The following is a 23,882-nucleotide window of genomic DNA, read 5'->3' as shown; positions in this document are numbered from 1 at the left end:
GGTACTGTCAGGAAAGGGTCTGTCTGCTGGTAAGATCTATCATTTGGCATGCAGTACTGAGGTCCACCAGCAGGTGTCTCCTGGCAGTTTGGAACTGTCAGGAGAGTCTTTCCCTGCTGGTGTTATGCCATCATTGGGCTGCAGTACTGATGTCCACCAGCGGATGGAGCCTGACAGTATGGAGCAGACAACACTCCCTGCGCTCAGGTGTTACATGAGGACAATCACTGGCAGTCCCCATAAATATCCGACAAGCCCTCACATGCTTGCTTTGGTATCTTTCTTCCTTGTGCCCTGGCCTGTACCTGCAACCTGTATCCGTAACCTGAGCCTGCACCCGATCCCATCCTGATCCTGTCCCTCCTGTGTTCCTGTTCCCTTTTAAGCCTGATCCCATCCATTATCTCCCTCTCCTGTCCTGCCCTTGTTCATTTTCTGATCCCCTGTGTATGACCCTGGTCTGGCTAACGTGTTTGATTTTCGGTACTTCCCTTTGGCTGTATATATTATCTGTTGTCTGTGGGTTTCTGTTGGTTGGTTCAGCACTATTTGTATTTGGGATGTTTACTTATTTGGGATGTTTACTTATTTATATCACTTATCTTAAATAAATGTTATTCTTCACTTAAATGCGTTTTGATTTCCTCTTTGCAGTCCATACAATCTGGTCACACCTGTTCATGACACAAGTTTGCATTTCATTCTAGTTACAAGCCCAACTAGACAACAAACTTAATTTAATACAAATAGGCCTGAACAAATGTAGTTAACCTGTATCTGCCAAAAACATCTTATAAGTGGGCGAATGAACGATGTTTCCTATGACCGATTACTATGCCCATGAACATGAAAGTTGCCATTTTAAACTGTACAACAGTAAAGAAAAGCACATGGAGCAGCATGCAAATAATAATAGGAACACAAGACAAATGCTTTTTAGAATCAGTTTCCTGATCTTTCTGTACTGATCGTGCTCCCTCAATTTGAGGTCTGACCATCGTTTCCTCAATTGATCATTGGATTTCCATACCCCAAAATTCCTGTGCAGACTCTTCACAATTTAAGGCATGATCTTGGCTTTTCTCACATTTGGGTTTGGGTATGGTCCGTACTTCCCATCATAGTCGGCCCTCTTGAAGATGTCCACCATCTCTATGAAGGCCATAATTGAGGCTTTCAATCTGCTGGGGGATCGGGAGGTTCAGGGCTCCGGCCTTTTGTCTTTACAGCTGTTGTCTCTCCGCATGTGCTCTCCCACTGCGCCGAAGGACAAGGGGCGGGGAATAGACTAGAAAGAACATCAGGGGCGACGGAGTTTAATGCATGTGCAGTGTATATAAAGCATAACACGCCTGCGTCGTCATACAATCTGTGAGCGGAGGACGGAGTAACGAAAGCGACAATCGTTATAATGAAGGTACATTTTTTACTTGGTGAATCAGTGGCCTATACTGCTTATAGATTGAGGCCTATATTGGGTCAAGATTAGGAGAGTTTTGCCCGACCATTAGGGTTTGCTTTGTGTTGTGTCTTGCAGAGAAAATGGATCCCTTCAATGATAGGGAATTTCTAGGAATAGCCATTATCGTAATTTATTCTGAGCATGCGTGGCACTTTGTGCGTCAGAACTAGAGGTACGCATCTTCACTGGCCTCACGATTCGATTAGATTACGATTATCATGTCAACGATTCGATTTGATTCCGCGATGCATCACGATTACAGCGCAAGTGCGCATAGTTTTCATCAAAAAAATTCAAGCAGTCAGGAGAACTCAATTTTTTTAATTCTATCTCTTCTTTTAAAAAAAAAAGACAACACTCCCTGCATGTAGCAAAGTCTAAACATAGCAGACAACAACTTAAAGATACTAGGGGAGATGGCCAGAGACTGCGGACATAGTACAGGAGGTGGTCAGAGACTGCGGACATAGTACAGGAGATGGTCAGAAAATGCGGACATACTACAGGAGATGGTCAGAGACTGCGGACATAGTACAGGAGGTGGTCAGAGACTGTGGACATAGTACAGGAGGTGGTCAGAGACTGCGGACACACTACAGGAGATGGCCAGAGACTGAAGACATAGTACAGGAGGTGGTCAGAGACTGTAGACATACTACAGGAGATGGTCAGAGACTGAAGACATAGTACAGGAGATGGTCAGAGACTGCATAGTACAGGAGATGATCAGAGACTGCGGACATAGTACAGGAGGTGGTCAGAGACTGCGGACATAGTACAAGAGGTGGTCAGAGACTGCGGACATAGTACAAGAGGTGGTCAGAGACTGCGGACATAGTACAGGAGATGGTCAGAAAATGCGGACATACTACAGGAGATGGTCAGAGACTGCGGACATAGTACAGGAGGTGGTCAGAGACTGTGGACATAGTACAGGAGGTGGTCAGAGACTGCGGACACACTACAGAAGATGGCCAGAGACTGAAGACATAGTACAGGAGGTGGTCAGAGACTGCAGACATACTACAGGAGATGGTCAGAGACTGAAGACATAGTACAGGAGATGGTCAGAGACTGCATAGTACAGGAGATGATCAGAGACTGCGGACATAGTACAGGAGGTGGTCAGAGACTGCGGACATAGTACAAGAGGTGGTCAGAGACTGCAGACATACTACAGGAGATGGCCAGAGACTGAAGACATGGTACAGGAGGTGGTCAGAGACTGCTGACATGGTACAGGAGATGGTCAAAGACTGCAGACATAGTACAGGAGATGGTCAGTGACTGCAGACATGGTGCAGGAGGTGGTCAGAGACTGAAGACATAGTACAGGAGGTGGCCAGAGACTGGGGAAATGATACAGAAGATTTGAAAGGAAAAAAAAACAATATCCTTTAGTATCACTTTAACAAATCCATTGAGTCTTTTGGCAGCAACTTGGATTGTAAACAGGTCAACATCACTGAAAAAAAAAAAAAAAAAAAAAGGAAGACATTCCAATCAGTAAGAAATATACTGCTTGCAGATCAGTAGATGGTTCCAGAGGGGAGGGATGATAGGGAAATCACAGGAAGAAATCTGACAATAAAAGAGTTTGTGCAGCCTCCAATGTTTTAGGCACACAGTATACACACACTGGATAGTTGGAGCAAGTGGGGGGGATGTGCCACTTCTATACACTGACCGGAACATATATCAAGCATGACAGGTTTATCTCTCACCTCCAGAGCGCTCCTACAAACCCCCCTCCTCTCCTCGCAGCTTGTTTCCTGAAGCCGACTCAGAGACACACAGCTGCAGTGATCTCTGTGTGTCTCAGCTCCGTGCAGTCCCGGAGCCCGCCCATCGGGGAGATGTTTAGTGTCACTGTCCACTTGTCCAGAGCTACAAATCCCAGAGGAGGGGGAGAGCATGGGTGGGGGCAGCACTCTGAGGCTACATTGTCCGTGAGGATGGGACAGCACCAGGCGCAGCCAGCCGATGGGCGGCTTGTCATTCCAGCAAAGACACTGCTGTGCAGGGGGAGGGGAAGGAGCTGGAATTACGTCATGCATAATCGATTATGCTGGATAACGCATCGATGCCGAATCGGGAAAGGGTATAATCGTGATGCATCGCTACACGATTATTTTTAACACCCCTAGTCAGAACTGTGTACACACGATTAAAATTTATCCAAATGGATTTTGTTGTCGGAAAATTTGAGAACCAGATCTCAAATTTTGTGCAACAGAAATTATGATGGAAACTGTCCAATGGAGCCTACATGGTCGGAATTTCTGACAAAAGGCTCCCATGGAACATTTTCCGTCTGAAAATCCAACCGTGTATATGGAGCATTATATGCCGCAAGTCCAACTATGAATCAGGAGACAAATGTGGGAAACTACTAGCTAGGTTGGTCAGAGACCATAAACTCTCCACTTATATCCCTCAAATTGTCACAACTGAAGGCCAAAAGGAATTACTTCCAACACAAATTACAAAGGAGTTTAAAGACTTTTATTCCCATCTATATAACTTGCCACATAACTCGCCACCCGAAATAGCCATAGAGGAATATCTTACAGCCTCTCAACTACCTTCCCTCCCCCCTGAAATCCAAGAAGAACTAGAATCCCCAATAACACTAAGCCCTTGTACACACGGTCGGACATTCTGACAACCAAATCCGTTGGATTCTGTCCGAAACTGTTGCATACACACGGTCGGACAAAGTTTTCGGAAAATCCGATTGTACATAACGTGATGACGTTATTTCATTACGACGGGACTACCTTCAGGCTAGTATGAATGAATGAATGAAATACTTGTATAGCGCACAATGTGAACTGAATTGCCTCTAGCCAATAGCTTTGGTCTAGGAATTTGATCTGAGCATGCGTGGCACGTTGTCCGTCAGAGTAGGCTACACATGATCGGAGTATGTCCGATCGGAGCATTTTGTCGGAAAATTTTACCGGCAAGTTGGAAAAGTTGGTCCGTCGGATATTCCAAAGGAAACAGTCCGATGGAGACCACACACAGTCGGAATATCCGACAAAACGGTCCGATAGGACACATTCCGTCGGAATCTCCAACCGTGTATACAAGGGCTTACAGAACTCCAACAAGCCATAGGCATGATGAAACTGGGGAAAGATCCAGGCCCTGATGGCTATACTTTTCAATATTATCAGACATTCCTCCCAATACTAGGCCCCTAGATGGTCAAACTTTTCAATACAGTCGGTCCTGAAAGCACTTTTACCAGAGACAGCCTGCGAGCACATATATCAGTAATACACAAGGAAGGGAAAGACCCTTCTTCATGTGGTAGTTACAGGCCCATATCCCTGCTAAATATTGATCTTAAGGCGGGGGGCCAGTCCCACTTCTTTGAGGCGGCTGCCGAGGTGTCCGCTTGGCTGGATGCCAATGAACACATTATCAGACAAGCGGGAAGAAATGCAGCAGAAGGAGGTTGACCAGACCTCCATATAAACATGTTCGCATGAAACGCACGAGACGCCAATATGTCCTTCACCAGAGGGTTTTTTATGAACAAGGCAATAAATGTGGGAGAATGTTAGCACGCGTAGTAAAGTCCTCCAGACCCTCTAACACGATTCACCGGATTCAAAACTCACAAGGCGTGCCCCTTTCTAAAAATGAAGATATTGCGCAATGCTTTGAACACTACTACAAAGAATTATATAACCTGAAACCCTCTACCCAGAATCTAACCCAAACAGAAAAGAGACTAGCAGATATTAGAGACTTCCTAGCCCAATATTGCCCGACACCAATCTCACAGTCACAGGCTGAGGACATGGAACGGCCCCTATCTATAGAAGAACTCCGACTGGCCCTAAAACATATGAAAACAGGGAAGAGCCCGGGCCCGGATGGGTTCACTTTACAATATTACAAATTTTTCTCCACAGTGTTGTCCCCGAACTTAATAACCACCTTTTTTTTTTTTCAATTATTTTTATTGATTTGCAAGGTAAACATAAAACAACTTACAGCCTATTGGGCATACCCAGGCTGGTCACTACTATATACCCCTGAGTCAAAAAACAAACAAAACCAACAAAAGTAAAAAACAAAGCCCCCAACAGACATACATTCACTTGCATGTATGTCTAACAAATCCACTGTACGCTCTACCACCAATGCAGAGCAACCTCCAATTTTGCCCATACCCTACTGCCTCCTTTGATTATTCCTAGGATGAAATCTACAATTTAATACACAGATATGTAGCCTTATACAGTGGTAGAGCTGTATTCACTAAACTCTTCCAGAAATTAATTGAGGGTGCGGCCGAGGCCTTCCATTTGAGTACTATAGATTTACGGGCATAGTATAATAATAGTCCTAGCAGTGTTCTGATCGCCCGGCGTGGAGCCAGTGGCATGACCAATCCCAGCAGACATATCTCTACAGACAATGGTACAGAAACGGTGGTGACTGTCAGAATAAATTTGGTCACTTCAACCCAGAAGATTTCTATCTGAGGGCAGCTCCAGAACATGTGTATGAAATCCGCCGAAGCGTGTTGCATCTCCAACAAGAGGCAGAAACAGATGGATAAATTCTGTGAAGACGTATAGGTGTGTAATACACCTTATGTACTATTTTAAATTGCACCAATTTATCTCTGGCTGACACTAACTGTGAGAATGGATACTCCCATATGTCTTCCCAGTCCTCTGTGTCTAATGTAGGGAAATCTACCTTCCACTTTGCCTTAAGGTCTTCCAGACCCGTATGAACGTTAGGGAGTAATGCTTTATATATGGTGGATAGAGGCTTAGATAGATTCTCATCCCTGAGCAGAGTCTCCAACCTCGATGTATAAAAAGCCACTGGGGCATTTTTAAACTGCGTCTGAAAAGCGTGATTAAGTTGTAAGAATCTAAATAGGTGTGAGTTAGGCAAGGTATATTGTTGTTTCAGCCTGCCAAAAGTCTGTATTTTGCCCTCAAAACAGAGCTGATCAATATACTTGATACCCCTACTTGCCCACACGTTAGGGTCGGGAATGGATCCGAATTCTGATAAGTTTGGGTTAAACCGAAGAGGATTATGCGGGGAGATGTGTCCCGAGGGTACCGGGCGTATTGAGTTAGCTACTGACCATGCCCTTATGACTGCTCTCATTGCAGCGGTGAGAGGGAACCGAGCTCTAGGGCCACGGTAAAGTATGTACCGTAGCGCCTCATATGATCCCAAACATGCTGCTTCCAGGACCACTGCCGTGTTGGACTCATCCGAGACCAGCTAGTTGTGGGCGTGAGACAGGAGAGCCGCCAAAAAATAGGAATTTAGGTCCGGGCAAGCCAAACCACCCTCTCCCCAAGGCCTCTGCAGCACCATCAACTTAAATCTCGGCTGACCAGTGCCCCAGAGAAAGGACACCAAGATGGAATTTATTGTGCGGAATACTCTTTTTGGGATCCAGACTGGTGCATGTCTGAGAACATAGAGGAAGACAGGCAGGCAGAAGCTTCATCTTAAATAAATTGATCCGCCCAATCAAGGTGAGAGGGAGATGTGCCTACGCTTTCAGTCTGGTCCTCATCCTCTGCACCAGTGGCTCCAAGTTGAGGGCACCATATTCAGAGGTAGAAGTGGAGATATGAATACCCAGATATTTAATTTTATCTGTCCACAGTAATAAAGAATATACAAAGCCGCGCCAACCCTCCCCTACATATATAATATAAATTCAAATTAAGAAATAATAAAAACTAGTACAATTAAGCAATAGACTTCAAAAAATGTGGAGATGACCAAAAAAGCCAAAAATGGCATAAAATAAAAATAAAAAGTCCAATTTGAGAAAAGTTCACAGATGAATCCAAATAACGGACATAAGTGTTCTTAAATGACAGCACCACAGTGGTTCAACACTTTCCAAGGCACGTGAGATACCCGTCACCATATGTTGAATGCGCTTACCAGAAAATATATGGAATGAAGCATATATAAATGATAAACGGATGACATCCAGGTTAACCTTCCTCAGCTGGGTCAGCACTCCATCTCTTAGCGGTGTTTCCAAGATAATAATCTGTTCAGTGGTCTCGATATGAAGCACTCAGAGGCCCACAGAAAAGAAAGGGACTGACATAGCGTAATAACGTAGGAACAGTTTAATGAATGAAAGTAATGCACTTACAGGTTTGTAGATAAAATACAGCATATTTTATCTACAAACCTGTAAGTGCATTACTTTTATTCATTAAACTGTTCCTACGTTATTACGCTATGTCAGTCCCTTTCTTTTCTGTGGGCCTCTGAGTGCTTCATATCGAGACCACTGAACAGATTATTATCTTGGAAACACCGCTAAGAGATGGAGTGCTGACCCAGCTGAGGAAGGTTAACCTGGATGTCATCCGTTTATCATTTATATATGCTTCATTCCATATATTTTCTGGTAAGCGCATTCAACATATGGTGACGGGTATCTCACGCGCCTTGGAAAGTGTTGAACCACTGTGGTGCTGTCATTTAAGAACACTTATGTCCGTTATTTGGATTCACCTGTGAACTTTTCTCAAATTGGACTTTTTATTTTTATTTTATGCCATTTTTGGCTTTTTTGGTCATCTCCACATTTTTTGAAGTCTATTGCTTAATTGTACTAGTCTTTATTATTTCTTAATTTGAATTTATATTATATATGTAGGGGAGGGTTGGCGCGGCTTTGTATATTCTTTATTACTGTTGGGTGCCATATCACATTTATTGCTGCTGCCTATTTTTGTTAGTTTGTCAATTTTACACTATTTATCCTAGCGCAGTTTACATTTTTTCTATTCTGTCCACAGTAATGGCAGGTTGGGATCTGCTACATCTTTTGCCTCCCTATCTATCGGCATAATTTGAGACTTATCCCAGTTTACCTTCAGTCCCGAACAGCTAGTGAAATTAGAAAGAATGGTTAGCTTCTCTCTGAGGGACTGGGCAGGAACACTTAAAAAAAGGATAAGATCATCTGCATACAAAGCTACTTTCACTTGTATGGATCCCACCTGTATCCCTCTAACCTCGTCCGCCTGTCTGAGGGCCGAGGCAAGTTGCTCCATCACCAAGGCAAAAAGAGCCGGTGACAGTGGACAACCTTGCCTCGTTCCTCTTCTGACGGCAAAGGGTGCTGACAGAGCACCACCAATCTTAATCTGCGCCGATGGTTCCTTATATAAGATAGTAATCCATTTATGAAATTCTACTCCAAAACCCATAACCTCCAGGACTGAGGACATAAACGGCCACGCCACTGAGTCAAGCGCCTTTTCGATGTCTAATGTAACCATTACCCTCGTGGAGGACTCAGTGGGAGGTAATTGAAGATGGGTAAACACTCTATGTAAATTTATATCTGTGGATTTCCCTGGCATGAAGCCCGTCTGGTCTATATCAATCAGGGATGGCAGAACCGTTCGCAGTCTGGTGGCTGGAATTTTTGTCAAAATCTTGAGGTCATAATTTAGCAGAGAGATCGGTCTGTAAGAAGTACAAAGGAAGACATCCTTACCGGGCTTAGGGATAAGCACTATGTGTGCCTGATACATGGAAGGGGGTAATTCCATCTGATTTTTACTGTCAGAGAAGAGTTTTAACAATATTGGTGCAACTAAGGAGGCGTACATTCTGTACCACTCTCCAGGTAGACCATCAGGTCCAGGTGTCTTCCCGCTAGGGAATGAACAAATTGCCTCTTCTATTTTCTCCATGGTAAAGTCCTTATCTAGAAACTCACTATCCTCCTGTGAAAGAGTGGGTAAATGTAGGGAATAGAGAAACTCCCTTGGCCTGTCCTCAGACCAGCCAGGGACTGCACTATACAAATTTTCATAAAGAATCAGTTCGGTCGCAGATACCAGTTGACCATCCGACCCACAGATCTCTGACACCACTGTCTGCATTTTTGAATCAGCCACTAAATTTGCTAGGAGTTTGCTATTTTTGTCACCGGACTCAAAAGTTTTTCCCGCCATAGTCTTTAAGTCTAAATGTGTAGCCGCTGCAAGATGTAGGGACAAGGCCCTTCTTGCCTTAGCTAGCCGACTATAGTGGTCCAGAGTCGGTGAGCCAGAAAATGCCTCAGCCGCCTTAGCCTCTCCCTCCTCGAGTGTCCGAACCTGGCAGGACATCTCAGAGCGGACCGCCTTAATAGCTGAGATGTATTCACCTCTGGTGTTAGCTTTAAAGGCGTCCCAGACCATCTGTGCTGAGGTGGAATCCTCATTAATCTCCCAGTATTGTTGTAATTTAGGAGCGACCTCCTCCCCCACCCTCGAGTCCTGCAACCATTTGGGTGCTAGACGCCAACAGTCTCTTCCCCTGGTATCCGACAACTGCAAGATGACCTCCAAAGGTGCTAGACGCCAACAGTCTCTTCCCCTGGTATCTGACAACTGCAAGATGACCTCCAAAGGTGCGTGATCAGAGGGCCCGCAGGCAAGTACGAGGCCCCCCTCACCACTGCTAGGGCACCGGAGTTGCCAAAGACCAGGTCAATTCTGGAGCCCGATTTATGAGTGGAGGAGTGAAAGGAATAAGCCCTAGCACTGTGATGCTTCCATCTCCAGATCTCAGTATAATTAAATGTTTGAGCCCATTGCAGCAGGTCCTGTGAGTACACCCTATGTGGATTGGACGAATCCAGGGACGGATCCAAAATAGAATTAAAATCACCAGCTATATACAGTATGGAGAATTGTAGTGGGGCCAGAAGTTCACTCAGCCTGTAAAGAACCTGTGGGTTAAAGGGGGGAGGCACGTAAATATTTACGAAAGCATAGATCACCTGTCTGATTTCTAACAGTAGGATTATGAATCGGCCCCCCTGGTCAGTATGGAGGTGAACAACATTATAAGCTAGGGATTTATTCAGTAAAATGGCCTCTCCCCTCGCATAGCTAGAGTACGTTGCGTGAAATGATTGACTTACCCAGGGCCTGCGCAATGCCAGTATCTTGTTCCCCAGGAGATGGGTCTCCTGCAAAAACAAGACATGGGGCCTATGATTATTCAAATATTTAAACATTAATGCCCTTTTTACCTTGTCATTAAGACCCCGGACATTCCATGACACCAGTCTTAACTCCATGTAAGCAATGAGAAATATGATACAGCATAGCAATACTTATATAAGAACTAACAGTCCTACCAGTGGGTATGGTATGCATTAAGATAACATTCAAGACATAAGCAACATTCAGTGGATACAGAGCATACAATGAAAAAAAAAGAAAAATAACCTGTGAACTCCCTACTGACCATGAGTACCTGAACTGTGAAAAAAGAAAACAAAAAAGAAAACGAAAAAAACAGTACCAATAACTATGGCCAGTTTAATACCCAAAACCTAAAACCAAACAGTTAAGTCTTCAGACTCCTTTAAAACAAAAAAGTTCAGAAGTTGCAACAACACTATGCCGCTGACGCCTCTTCAAGGCGAGTTAAAAACGGAATCCGTTATGAAGGGGAAGATCTGAAGTGTCCCTGAGTTATATCTAACCAGGGAGCTCCGAGTTAGTAGGATGTGTAAAAAAAAGGCAAATCCAGTTTAGAACCATCAGGATCTGAAGTGAGCAACGGTAATACATCCCGACTATCACAGGAAAGGGGGAGGTCAGTTCACCATCATCCGGAATTGAATGTACTCCCTCCCACTAGAACGGGGAAAAACTGCTCGGTGGGCTCCGGAGACAACCAGCATCAGCAAGCTGATAAGAAGAGCCAAGGAGCCTACATCAGGATAACACCTCCGGCAAGCACAACCCCCCCAGTCCCCGGATCCGGAAGAAAAAAGGAATTGCCATGGTGACTGACAGAAAATGACTTAGGATGGGGATGCCATTGTAGTTAACATAGGTTGTTCAGCCAGTCATTTGCATCCTCAGGCGTATCAAAAAACCTCACCGAGCCGAAGACGGCTGGGGTATAGCATGCTGTATTTTATATATTTTTAACGTAGGCGCTTGCGGACATCATTAAAGGACTTTCTCTTGCACTGCAGGTCTGCCGAGAAATCTGGAAACAGAAGGATTGAGGAGTTGCCATATGGAAGGGAAGGGTGTTTGTGAGCTGTAGAAAGGATCCTGTCACGGTCCCTAAAATTCAAAAAGTGGACCAAGAAGGGACGGGGATTCGCGCCAGGGATAAAATGTCCTGTGGGGACACGGTGGGCACGCTCCACAACATACGTCGGGGAGATGTCCGCGAGATTCAACAGCTTTTTGAAGAATTCTTCCGCAAATTCCGCTGGCCGGTCACCCTCTTCCCCCTCCAGTAGACCTAAGACACGTACATTGTTACGTCTTGCTCTGTTTTCCGCGTCGTCGGATTTGGCGACTAGCAGTTGTACCGTGCATTGCAGGTCTGCTATAGTGTTGGTGTGGTTGGCCGTAAGATCCTCAGTTGCAGATATTCTAGATTCCGATTCTGTCAACCTGCCCCTGATCTTGACCAGGTCATTCCTGATAAGATTACGTTCTATTCTCACAAGCATAGAGGTTTTACTTTGCTCGATAGCTGCCAGTATCACCGCAGTACTGTCTTGGGAGGGGGGGCAGGCAGAGCCACACTCACAGAGGACCCAGATTCCATGTGTAGTTCGGCAAGCAGCGACTGTAGCCTCCCTATGAGAGAAGGATCTGGCTGTGCAGCCGGCACAGGAGCCGAGCAGCTCGGTGCAGAAGAGCTCTTAGGCCGGTGCTTGGGGCCCATGAAGGAAAGTAAGTCCGTAAGTGTTCGTGGGCCTCCTCTCCCCACAGTTCAAAGTGGCAGGGTTCAGGGAGCCGGATTGATGAATGAAGTGAGGTATGTAAGTATCTCAGGCGCCCACAGTCTGTGCATAGAACCAGCCCCCCCCCCCCCGAGAACCAGCAGCGTCCAGCAAGGAAAAGAAAGGGGGCTGTGACAGTTTGCACGGGTCAGTCCGGTCACTGCACTCCCTCCCCAGCCACCTGGTAGGAAACTGCCCTGCACCTTAGGCTGTACTAGGCCCCGCTAGGCCGCGACCGCAACGCAACCGCAATTATGAAATTCTACTCCAAAACCCATAACCTCCAGGACTGAGGACATAAACGGCCACGCCACTGAGTCAAGCGCCTTTTCGATGTCTAATGTAACCATTACCCTCGTGGAGGACTCAGTGGGAGGTAATTGAAGATGGGTAAACACTCTATGTAAATTTATATCTGTGGATTTCCCTGGCATGAAGCCCGTCTGGTCTATATCAATCAGGGATGGCAGAACCGTTCGCAGTCTGGTGGCTGGAATTTTTGTCAAAATCTTGAGGTCATAATTTAGCAGAGAGATCGGTCTGTAAGAAGTACAAAGGAAGACATCCTTACCGGGCTTAGGGATAAGCACTATGTGTGCCTGATACATGGAAGGGGGTAATTCCATCTGATTTTTACTGTCAGAGAAGAGTTTTAACAATATTGGTGCAACTAAGGAGGCGTACATTCTGTACCACTCTCCAGGTAGACCATCAGGTCCAGGTGTCTTCCCGCTAGGGAATGAACAAATTGCCTCTTCTATTTTCTCCATGGTAAAGTCCTTATCTAGAAACTCACTATCCTCCTGTGAAAGAGTGGGTAAATGTAGGGAATAGAGAAACTCCCTTGGCCTGTCCTCAGACCAGCCAGGGACTGCACTATACAAATTTTCATAAAGAATCAGTTCGGGCGCAGATACCAGTTGACCATCCGACCCACAGATCTCTGACACCACTGTCTGCATTTTTGAATCAGCCACTAAATTTGCTAGGAGTTTGCTATTTTTGTCACCGGACTCAAAAGTTTTTCCCGCCATAGTCTTTAAGTCTAAATGTGTAGCCGCTGCAAGATGTAGGGACAAGGCCCTTCTTGCCTTAGCTAGCCGACTATAGTGGTCCAGAGTCGGTGAGCCAGAAAATGCCTCAGCCGCCTTAGCCTCTCCCTCCTCGAGTGTCTGAACCTGGCAGGACATCTCAGAGCGGACCGCCTTAATAGCTGAGATGTATTCACCTCTGGTGTTAGCTTTAAAGGCGTCCCAGACCATCTGTGCTGAGGTGGAATCCTCATTAATCTCCCAGTATTGTTGTAATTTAGGAGCGACCTCCTCCCCCACCCTCGAGTCCTGCAACCATTTGGGTGCTAGACGCCAACAGTCTCTTCCCCTGGTATCCGACAACTGCAAGATGACCTCCAAAGGTGCTAGACGCCAACAGTCTCTTCCCCTGGTATCCGACAACTGCAAGATGACCTCCAAAGGTGCGTGATCAGAGGGCCCGCAGGCAAGTACGAGGCCCCCCTCACCACTGCTAGGGCACCGGAGTTGCCAAAGACCAGGTCAATTCTGGAGCCCGATTTATGAGTGGAGGAGTGAAAGGAATAAGCCCTAGCACTGTGATGCTTCCATCTCCAGATCTCAGTATAATTAAATGTTTGAGCCCATTGCAGCAGGTCCTGTGAGCACACCCTATATGGATTGGACGAATCCAGGGACGGATCCAAAATAGAATTAAAATCACCAGCTATATACAGTATGGAGAATTGTAGTGGGGCCAGAAGTTCACTCAGCCTGTAAAGAACCTGTGGGTTAAAGGGGGGAGGCACGTAAATATTTACGAAAGCATAGATCACCTGTCTGATTTCTAACAGTAGGATTATGAATCGGCCCCCCTGGTCAGTATGGAGGTGAACAACATTATAAGCTAGGGATTTATTCAGTAAAATGGCCTCTCCCCTCGCATAGCTAGAGTACGTTGCGTGAAATGATTGACTTACCCAGGGCCTGCGCAATGCCAGTATCTTGTTCCCCAGGAGATGGGTCTCCTGCAAAAACAAGACATGGGGCCTATGATTATTCAAATATTTAAACATTAATGCCCTTTTTACCTTGTCATTAAGACCCCGGACATTCCATGACACCAGTCTTAACTCCATGTAAGCAATGAGAAATATGATACAGCATAGCAATACTTATATAAGAACTAACAGTCCTACCAGTGGGTATGGTATGCATTAAGATAACATTCAAGACATAAGCAACATTCAGTGGATACAGAGCATACAATGAAAAAAAAAGAAAAAGAAAAATAACCTGTGAACTCCCTATTGACCATGAGTACCTGAACTGTGAAAAAAGAAAACAAAAAAGAAAACGAAAAAAACAGTACCAATAACTATGGCCAGTTTAATACCCAAAACCTAAAACCAAACAGTTAAGTCTTCAGACTCCTTTAAAACAAAAAAGTTCAGAAGTTGCAACAACACTATGCCGCTGACGCCTCTTCAAGGGGAGTTAAAAACGGAATCCGTTATGAAGGGGAAGATCTGAAGTGTCCCTGAGTTATATCTAACCAGGGAGCTCCGAGTTAGTAGGATGTGTAAAAAAAAGGCAAATCCAGTTTAGAACCATCAGGATCTGAAGTGAGCAACGGTAATACATCCCGACTATCACAGGAAAGGGGGAGGTCAGTTCACCATCATCCGGAATTGAATGTACTCCCTCCCACTAGAACGGGGAAAAACTGCTCGGTGGGCTCCGGAGACAACCAGCATCAGCAAGCTGATAAGAAGAGCCAAGGAACCTACATCAGGATAACACCTCCGGCAAGCACAACCCCCCCAGTCCCCGGATCCGGAAGAAAAAAGGAATTGCCATGGTGACTGACAGAAAATGACTTAGGATGGGGATGCCATTGTAGTTAACATAGGTTGTTCAGCCAGTCATTTGCATCCTCAGGCGTATCAAAAAACCTCACCGAGCCGAAGACGGCTGGGGTATAGCATGCTGTATTTTATATATTTTTAACGTAGGCGCTTGCGGACATCATTAAAGGACTTTCTCTTGCACTGCAGGTCTGCCGAGAAATCTGGAAACAGAAGGATTGAGGAGTTGCCATATGGAAGGGAAGGGTGTTTGTGAGCTGTAGAAAGGATCCTGTCACGGTCCCTAAAATTCAAAAAGTGGACCAAGAAGGGACGGGGATTCGCGCCAGGGATAAAATGTCTTGTGGGGACACGGTGGGCACGCTCCACAACATACGTCGGGGAGATGTCCGCGAGATTCAACAGCTTTTTGAAGAATTCTTCCGCAAATTCCGCTGGCCGGTCACCCTCTTCCCCCTCCGGTAGACCTAAGACACGTACATTGTTACGTCTTGCTCTGTTTTCCGCGTCGTCGGATTTGGCGACTAGCAGTTGTACCGTGCGTTGCAGGTCTGCTATAGTGTTGGTGTGGTTGGCCGTAAGATCCTCAGTTGCAGATATTCTAGATTCAGATTCTGTCAACCTGCCCCTGATCTTGACCAGGTCATTCCTGATAAGATTACATTCTATTCTCACAAGCATAGAGGTTTTACTTTGCTCGATAGCTGCCAGTATCACCGCAGTACTGTCTTGGGAGGGGGGGCAGGCAGAGCCACACTCACAGAGGACCCAGATTCCATGTGTAGTTCGGCAAGCAGCGACTGTAGCCTCCCTATGAGAGAAGGATCTGGCTGTGCAGCCGGCACAGGAGCCGAGCAGCTCGGTGCAGAAGAGCTCCTAGGCCGGTGCTTGGGGCCCATGAAGGAAAGTAAGTCCGTAAGTGTTCGTGGGCCTCCTCTCCCCACAGTTCAAAGTGGCAGGGTTCAGGGAGCCGGATTGATGAATGAAGTGAGGTATGTAAGTATCTCAGGCGCCCACAGTCTGTGCATAGAACCAGCCCCCCCCCCCCCCCCCGAGAACCAGCAGCGTCCAGCAAGGAAAAGAAAGGGGGCTGTGACAGTTTGCACGGGTCAGTCCGGTCACTGCACTCCCTCCCCAGCCACCTGGTAGGAAACTGCCCTGCACCTTAGGCTGTACTAGGCCCCGCTAGGCCGCGACCGCAACGGCGGCAACAGCGGCCCCTCAGCTCCCCAACCAACTCCAGATGAGAAGCCCAGGGATATGAGAGCCCCCACCTAGGCAGCAGCGACCCCATGCCATCCTCCAGGCCGATCGCGGAGCTCCCTCGCCGGACGGCCGCTTAGGAAAGTCCAGTCAGTGGCAGGCTGTACTAGGCCGCCCTAGGCCTCGGTCCCGATCGGCAGCGCCAGTGTCCCCGCTGGTCAGTGGGCCACCCTGGGACACAAAGAGGATGATGGATGGTAGAGGGGAGCCCCTTACCTCTCCCACAGTCCACGGACGTTCCCCACAGCCTCACGCAGGCCGGAAAGATGGCAGCAGGAACAAGGAGGATGATCAGCCTGCTCCCGGGCATCCACTTCCACAAAAGTCCGCAATAGTCTCTCCGGATGATGTAGGAGGGTATAATAGCCCCTCTGGCAAGCAAATCCCCTGGTTTTAGCCTTTAGTTTGGCAGGATGGGAAAGGATTAAAGATTGGATGGCCGGAGCTCCTCACACAGACGTCTGCCTGCTCTTACATCCGGACACGCCCCCCTTTAACACCATGGCGAACCCTGGGGTCTCAGTCGGCCGTATGTTAGAAGCCCACATTACGGTTATACCAAAAGAAGGAAAGGACACCACACAAGTACAAAATTATAGGCCTACATCCCTCCTCAACGTGGATATTAAACTCTACGCCAAAATTTTAGCGAATAGGCTATCCCCACTCCTACCCAGCCTTATCTCCTTAGACCAGGTGGGTTTTGTCCCGGGAAGGGAGGCTAGGGACAATACCATAAGAGCATTAAACCTGCACCACTGGTTCACTAATTCCAGTACTCAAGGCTTTTTCCTATCCTTAGATGCCGAGAAGGCGCTCGACAGGGTGGCCTGGGACTACATGCGCGAGACCTTGCGGGCGGTGGGTTTCCATCCTCGCATGCTAGCTCATATCTCAGCCTTATACTCTTCCCGAAGCACGAGGGTCAGGGTTAATGGCCACCTGTCGGACGCCTTCACAATCGGTAATGGTACGCGACAGGGATGTCCGCTATCCCCTCTGATTTTTGTCCTGTTACTGGAACCCTTCCTCAATAGATTAAAAGCCAATCCCGACATCAAGGGACTGCTGATCCAGGAAAAGGAATACAAGGTAGCCGCCTTTAGGGATGATATCCTCCTCTCGATCACTTCCCCTCTTACGTCCATTCCTAACCTGCTGAAGGATTTAGAACATTTTGGGGCCCTATCACACTTAAAGATCAATTATACAAAATCACATGATCTGAACGTCCCTCACAAAAAAGGAAGTAGATAGCTGCCAGGAATCTTTCACCTTTCGGTGGAACCAGAGGGCTATCACTTATCTAGGTATAAAAATCACGGCGAAACTGGCCGATCTCTACAATGAGAACTTTCTGGTTGCCCTGAAAAGAGCCCAACAGGATCTGAAAGACTGGGGTAATTTAAACGTCTCATGGTTTGGCAGAGCGGCTCTCCTGAAAATTATAATTATGCCGCGCCTTCTATACCTCATGCAGTGCATCCCCATTGACCTGCCTACTTCCTTCTTTGCGACATACAAGAGGGCAGTCTCGTTGTTTATATGGAAGAATTCCCCACCCCGGATCAAATATGCAGGTCTTACATGCCCGAAACTTAGGGGGGGTATTGGGCTACCGGACCTCTATAAATACTTCCTGGCAAGCCATCTCAACCGAATTGTTGATTGGAATGTCCACGCGGCTGGAAAGGTCTGGGTGACCCTAGAAAATTTCTTTAAACGACTCCCCCTTAGGTTCCTACCCTGGGTTCTATCACAACACTGGCCGTCGGGGACCACAGGCCATCCTCTTATTAATCCATCTCTCAGAGCCTTTAGAAAAGCGACTAAAACTGCAACATTCTCCTCGGTTCTCTGACCCCTAACCCCACTTAGGGGAAACCCCAGTTTTGCACCAGGAGTCTCCACTGCTTTTCTAAACCAGGAACGGCCATTCGATAGTGTTTTAGCACACCAATTCTTCACCCGCGGGTCCCCCCGCACTTATGAGGACTTAGTTGCCTCATCCCCTTCCAATTCTTTCCCGTTTTGGTCATATAGACAACTCCGGCACTTTCTCTCCGCTCAGGCGAGAACGGAAGCTTGGTCTAGAAAAATGACACCTTTCGAAACATTGTGCATGCGAGATCCCCCGCAAAGGCACTTAATGTCATACATATATAGTTTACTTATGGACGAAACCCCCGCCGCCCCAGATTCAGTTCACTCAGCCTGGGAGGCGGACCTCCAAATCTCCCTCACTGAGGAGGACTGGGTTCTCATCAATGAATATATCCACAAAGGGTCCCTGAATGTCGCCATCCAAGAAAATTGCTATAAAGTGAAGACGCGCTGGTATAGAACACCATAAATTTTCCCCCTCTATTCCAGATACATGCTGGAGATGTAAGAGTGCAAGGGGCACTATGCTCCACATTTGGTGGGAATGTAGCTCCCTCCAACCATTTTTCGAAAGAGGTACATGAGCTTATCGCTCACATTACTACGTACAATTTAGACTACTCTCCAGCACAGTACCTCTTACACCATACCCGTTTAACCAAATCCGAGTACTATAAATTCTTGGCCATGCATTTGGTGAATGTGGCGAGATTATGCATCCCGGTCCATTGGCGAGCCACACACACTCCAACGATTGGTGAATGGTTCCTGAGGATCTCAAAAATAGAGGAAATTGAAGAACTAGTGCACATTTCACAAGAGAGGATCCAAAAGTTTACCACAACGTGGGCATGCTGGACTCACTTCAAATCAACGCAGCGTTTTCGAGCCTCTACCATTTGAGCGACAAACGCCATCAGGATGGCCGTAACTGTTTAGTAAATCTGTGCCGGGGTACTCGTCCCAAAACCTGGACAATGGACATAGACTCGAACAACACTTATACCATAACTCTCCCACACCTTACCTTGCCCACCATTCCTCCCCACCGCCCACTCCCCTACCCAACCCTAGCCCCCCCTTTTTTTTTCTTTTTTTTTCCTCTTTTTCTCCCTCTCTCACCTCGCTCTGCCCTTTCCCTTATCTCACTTAGATTTACTTTCTTACATCTCTCTCTCTTTACTTTCTCTATACCCTACTTGCTACCTTTCTCCCCCCTCTAATAGGAGAAATCCTCTGACAGATACCTGCAAAGCTAGAGGGCCATCCGATTGTATTGCCGCATTTTACTGATTTTGTATTATGAAGTGTGATTTCCAGTGAATTTCAACATTGTTCTATATCTGTGATACATAGCAAGGTCCTGGAGTCTTACAGGCACTTCCTTATGTTATAATATGTGGCTGTATAACATGTTCAATGCAATTATCAATAAAAAAAATTTATGGGAAAAAAAAAACATGTTCACATAGCGGAAAACATTACACTATTGGGCTGGGAAGCCGTTACCTACTGTTATTCCACAAGCGATGAGAGCAAGTGAAGTTAATTTGAATACGGCTAAGTAGTATTTTGGACTGGAATACTCATTAGTTTAACCAAAGAGGCATTCAAAGTTTTGGGTATGATCGACCCACGTTTTTTGCATACGCTTTGTCCCAGTTTTTCTCCACTCAACCGAATGGAACCTACCTCTTCTCCTGTCGGCCAGAGAGACCATTCTCAATACTTGGGGAATGTTACTCTTCACGCACCCACGGGGGCAAGGAGCTTTTTTACTTTGCAGCTATGATTCTCATTTTTTTGTTCTGTTATTGTCACAGCTTCAACTCAAGCAGGAACCGGCAGGCAAACAGGAGGAACTGTGTCATGTGCGAATTCACCTTCCATGCCAAAGCGGACTCCTTTATTTTGAACTCAGGTACTATGATTTTGTTACACTTGGCATCCCACACTTATGCACTCCCTAAAGCGCCTAGGGTACACACGATGCCTTACCCTATAATGTATATGAGAGGATATTTCAAAGTGTACTGTATCTTTGCTGTCCTGGAACATTAGGGGCATGCTCCATGGTAACCACCATTCTTAAGAAATACTCCCCCACCATCTATGCACTGCAGGAGACTCACCTGGTGCCTCAGACGATCTCCTGCCTGGGATTTTCCTGGTGGGTAGTGCATTCCATTCCACTCACACCTCTTACTCCAGGAGGGTGAGTGTGCTGGTGCATCGGGCCATAGATTTCCAAATGTTGGACAAACTGATGATGAGGGACGATATGTGATACTACTGTGTAAAATTCACCAATTGCATTGTATAATTGCTGCTATATATGTGCCACCTCCTTTCACGACAGAGGTACTGAGGGTTCTGCTGACGTATCAATTGGGCCACTCGGATGTACCCTTTATTATTGTGGGCGACCTCAATTGCTACATGGATCCAGTTATGGATAAGCATCCGCCTCCGGCGACTTCCAGCACGAGGGCTCGAACTGCATTGCGGAAGTTTACGGAGGAGTTTGGATGGGCTGATCCGTGGTGCACCACTGCAGAAAATGTTTTCTTGTTTTTCGAAAACCCACCTCTCCCTTTCGAGAATTGATCTGTGCCTCTGCTCACCTCAAGCGACACATTTATCTGAGGACATTAAATATCTGGGGAGGGGTATATCAGATCATTCGCCCCTATTGGTTTCCTTGATTGCCAAGCCGGCTACGGATTTGCCTAGGGCACCATGGAAACTCAATGCGTTTTGGCTTAACCTATTTCCTTCTCATGAAAGGGTGTTGGCTGAGATCTCTGAGTTTTGGAGATGACAGGAGGATCACCCTGATCTAAAGCTGGCATGGGAGACATTTAAAGCGTTTCTCAGGGGACTAGAGGCAGATTATATTGCCAACCCCTCTGATATGGCTAGGGAGGCGTGGCTTGCCGCGCAGGAGGCGGTTACCCGGATTACAAGGGAGGCAGCTGACAGGAAAAGGTTTTTCAACAAGCAGGCCTTCTATGAGAAGGGAGAGCAAACGGGCCGCCTTTTGGCCAAAATAGTTAGGGTCTCCCAGACGTCTCCGTCTATTGGAGCGTTGCACACTGAGGGGGGGGGGGGGGGGGGGGGCTAGTAAACACCCAAACTCAGGTTATGGCAGAACTGGTGAGGTTTTACTCTGACTTGTACAAATCCAGGGCGACTTATTCGACCACTGACTTAAGGGACTACCTGCAGGGAATTGAGCTGCCTAAACTCTCTGATTCTCACCGAGCACTCCTGGACTCTCCAATTAGTCTGGAAGAACTGCAAGGGGCTGTTAGCCTCTTTCCGAACTCAAAGGCCCCAGGGGATGACAGCCTCCCAATGGAAGTCTTCAAACAATATGGGGAGGTAATTCTGCCTCACCTGTTGAGGGTTCTTAACTATGCAAGGGAATGCCAGAGTCTGCCTGACTCCATGACCAGGGCTAATATAGTTCTCCTTCTAAAACCAGGTAAAGACCCCTTAGACCCGGGCTCATACAGACCGATATCACTCTTAAAGAGTGATATCAAAATCCTGGCCAAGGTTTTGGCCCTGAGACTCAATGGGGTTATCTCCTCCATTATACACTCGGACCAGGCAGGCTTCATGCCCCAAAAGTCCACAGCCATTAATCTCCGTAGACTTTACCTAAACCTTCAAACACAGGGGGAGAATGTGGGCGACAGGGCCTTGCTCTCTCTGGACGCCCACAAGGCGTTTGACATTGTGGAGTGGGAATACTTATGGGCTGTCATGGGTAAGTTTGGCTTCGGTGAAGGGTTCCTGTCATGGGGGAAGCTACTATACCGCTCACCTCGGGCGACCATCAGAGAGGCGGGACACATTTCTGCCCCATTTACCCTGCATAGGGGCACTCGGCAAGGGTGCCCACTGTCGCCCCTCCTTTTTGCCGTTGCCATCGAACCCGTGGCATCCTTGATTAGAGCAAATCAGAGGGTGCGAGGCTTCCAGTATGGGAGGTTTCAGGAAAAAATCATGTTATACGCAGACGATGCCATGCTACTCCTGGGAGACACATCTGATTCCCTGCGGGAGGCTATGGAAACAATAGGAACGTTTATTTCAAACCTGAAATTGTCTATATTTCTGCCCTCTGTGTGCTAATTATTCTTTGTTTACATTCTCATAGGGGAGAGAAGACTCGGCAAGTATGAGGACACCAGGAACCACACCCCTCCCAAAGAAGGCCAACTTCCAAAAGCACAAACAGAGGAGCAGGAGGAGGAGGAGGAAGGAGAGATCGTGGAGGTTGGGCAAATTGTCACCACAACAGGTGAGTGTCGGAGAACACAGCTTCCGGTAAGCTCAGCAATGTATATCACCATATTTTTATTACATGGTGTGTTTTTTTGCTTTGTTTTGTAGGTGATGTGTAAGAAGATTCCCGTTTTACCAGTGAAAGTGCCCAGATCTTGATCGGGGAGATAATGGGGTGCAATCGTGATTTGGACATTATCCAACAAAACATCAATGATGTTAAAAATAAAATGAAGAACATCATGGATGTTTTGGGGAGAGTGTGAAACAACAAGAACTAGATAGGGTTTTTTTTTTGCTATTTTAAAAACAAAATGTTGTATTTATCGAAATTCCAAATTTGGAAGATGCACAGCGCTATCTCCCATCATGGTGGATCAATGTACATGTTTTGGGGAAAGTGGCTGAGATGAAGGGGTTGCAGCCCCAAAGCATGTACATTGATCCCCCATGATGGGAGATAGCACATGTTGACACACTGTGTGCATCTTCCAAATTTGTTTTTTTCAGGGGTGACACCCCATGTGATGAAGGCAATATCAGCCCAGTTTGTACATACTCAGGTCTGATATTGTCTTCACTTTTCAAAGTTGAACTTTGTAAGTTCCTGTGTTCAGTATTTTACGGGTTAATACATGCCTGTTTACACAAAAACAACAAGGAAACAAAATTCTGATTAAACTCTGTTTTGGATACACACAATTTCTTGGTTTGTTGTAAAAACCTTTTCGAAACGCACATGTGAATGTGCTTGTATTAAAAAGTTTAATTATCAACAATGTGTGGCTTCCTTTTTCATTGCGCATAAAATGTGTTTGTATTCAAATTTTAGTTTGTGCTGAGAAGGAGTGTGATTTACTAAAGGCAACTCCACTTTGCACTCCAAGTGCAGTTTCAGGTGTACTTTTGCAGTGCACTTGTAGTGCATAGTGGATGTGCCTTAAGTAAAAAGCACCCACAGTGAGGTGTAAATTTGGACAATCATGCCATTTTCCTGCCATGGTGTTGAAAATGAGCACGATTTTGGTCAGTAATGCACTACATACATTAGTTACAAAAAGAAGGTGTGTGTGTGTGTAGCAGACCCACAACATAATAACATTATCTGAAGAAGAGACTGTCCCCTCATCTCGCTCTGAACTTGGGTTTGCACTGTTGGTGAAAAAGGCACAACTTCAAAAAAATGGCAAAGTGGGAGGCCACAGTCTGCCATTCCTGTGGCGTTGAAGGACACTGTGTAGAGAAACAAGAACAAAAATTAGTAATTTGACAAATCAATATTGCAAGCAGATTAGACACCCACATTT

The 23,882-nt window shown here is 46.4% G+C and overlaps 1 long non-coding RNA gene across 3 annotated transcripts in view; it reads left to right on the top strand.

Annotated features, from left to right (window-relative positions):
• Positions 1–23,344, top strand: part of LOC143974415 (uncharacterized) — a 65,341-nt gene extending 41,997 nt beyond the window's left edge. For all 3 annotated transcript variants that reach the window (XR_013272218.1, XR_013272219.1, XR_013272220.1), the window contains exons 2-4: positions 20,103–20,200; positions 22,448–22,591; positions 22,684–23,344. This is a non-coding gene — a long non-coding RNA (uncharacterized LOC143974415). The remainder of the gene's footprint in view (positions 1–20,102; positions 20,201–22,447; positions 22,592–22,683) is intronic.
• The last annotated feature ends 538 nt before the right edge of the window (positions 23,345–23,882 follow it).

Source organism: Lithobates pipiens, unplaced genomic scaffold, assembly GCF_037356315.1.
Source record: "Lithobates pipiens isolate NorthernLeopardFrog02 unplaced genomic scaffold, aLitPip1_a1.2 Scaffold_13, whole genome shotgun sequence".
Lineage (NCBI taxonomy): Eukaryota > Metazoa > Chordata > Amphibia > Anura > Ranidae > Lithobates > Lithobates pipiens.
The sequence above is the reverse complement of the archived record's forward strand: the minus strand, read 5'-3'. Positions and strand labels throughout refer to the sequence as shown.